We start from the raw sequence: 1,965 nt of genomic DNA, 5'->3' as shown, positions 1-1,965 counted from the left end.
CGCAAACACAGTTTGCAGGGACCTTGACTTGTGCTTCCGTTCCCTCTTGGGGAAAAAGGTGAGGGCATCTGTTCTCGGCGTGTGAGGACAGGATGTCACAGAGAGTGTGAGTGCATCTGAGTGGCACAGGGACTCAGTGTTCAGTCAATGAACGCACCCAGATTGGCTCAGCATCCTTGGCCGCCCCGCTGTGCAGCTCCTCTGTGGATATCTTAGCCACTGCAGCTGCTGCTTCATCTCCCACCGCCCCCGCTGTCTTGCCTCCCCTAAGGTGGGGGCCGGCTCCTGCACACCATCTCATACCTGCCGTGGAGGCAGCCACGAGCACCCTGGCACTCAGAGCCATTGCACTGGGCTCATCAAAGCTTCAATTCCTCCCATCCTTTCTGGACTCCGATGAAGCGCTGGGCTGTGGAATGTGGCTGCTTCAGGTGACAGAACTTGGAGGTGCCAGGGAGTTCATGTCCCCTGGACAAACTCGGATCAAGGATGTGGCCAGCAAATAAACTCCTCGGCCATCCCGCCTAGATGGACTTTCCCCGTGTGGTGGAGTGGACAGTCTGTCCGGAGACATTCCCTGGTCTGAGCAGCTACCTGTGCTCTTGTGGATCACGGCCAGCTCTCTAATGAACTGCTTTGTATTGACTTGCCCCTTCCAGGCCTAACTTCCCTCAGCCTGGGATTCCACCACCAAAGAATCAGCTTGTAACCTTGTTTTCCAGGGAGCTAGCCTGAGACAAGGGGGCAGCCATTGTTATGCTTCATATACTATGTGCAAATAATAACGACGAAATATTCCAGTGAAATCCAGCCGTCACCTGGAGCCTTGTAGACCTACCAGCCTGGTGCCATTGGGGCTGCTCTTAGAATCCTCTTAGAATTTAAGGCATGGGTTGCAAATTCAAGTTTCAAATATTCTTTCTGGTTATTGAAATAATGTTGGTGCATTGTAGACAATTTGGAGAAAGAAAGGGCAGTTATTAAATTGACTCATTATGACCAACTACCACTTTATCATATTTCCATGTATATTTATAACACAATATTGAAGTCAAGCTGTTTAGACCATGTGAAAGTTCTTCACTAACTTATTTTGTAATGTTCTCTGGGGTGGAGTTCATGTTTTTATATATCTAATGTTTTTATTTTAAATGTTTCAACAATTTTTAAAATAATTCAGCATAACACATGTTACACCCAGCTTTGGAAAATACTGTTTTGCCATATTTACTTTGGATTTATATATTTTATAAAATCTTACAGACAGCACTGAAACCCCCTTTATCTATGATCTGATTTTTCTTCCTTCCCCTCTTATCCCAGGTGTAACAGCAATTCTGATTAGAGTGTGTTCCATTTCTAGGCATCATATAATCATAATAATGTACACACTGTTCTATGGGTCTTCTACATATTAGTGAGGTGTTGTGTTACTTGCATCATATTGCAATTTGCTTATTTTTTTGCTTAATATTATTTTTATGAGACTTTTGCATGTTAGTATTTGTTCCTCATTATTTTCACTGCTGCATAAATTCGATGGAATGCATCATGATTTACTTGTCCATTCTCATACCGTTGGATCTTTAAGTTCTCCGCTATTTCAAAGAATGCTGCCGTGAAGATTTTCATGCAGTTAGTTCTTCTTGTGCACACAGGAAGCAGTGTCCCTGAGGAGGGCTGTCCTGGCTGTGCCAGGGGCGCCAAGGCAGCAGTTCCAGTTTGCACTCCTGCCAGGCGTGTGTGGGAATGACCCCGCTCCGCATCCTTGCCCACACTGGTAGAGTTTTTCATTATTGTCAGTCTGATGAGTGTGGAAATGGTAACTCCAGAGTTTTGATTTACATTTCTCTAATCATTAGTAAAGTTTACCATCTTTTGACATGCTTATTGGCCATTTATGTTTTCTTTGTGAATTGCCTGCTCATAATCTGAAGAGGGAGAATCCTCATTCTTTCTCCCTCT

This window comes from Myotis brandtii, unplaced genomic scaffold (assembly GCF_000412655.1).
Source record: "Myotis brandtii unplaced genomic scaffold, ASM41265v1 scaffold9, whole genome shotgun sequence".
Classification (NCBI taxonomy): Eukaryota; Metazoa; Chordata; class Mammalia; order Chiroptera; family Vespertilionidae; genus Myotis; species Myotis brandtii.
The sequence above is the reverse complement of the archived record's forward strand: the minus strand, read 5'-3'. Positions refer to the sequence as shown.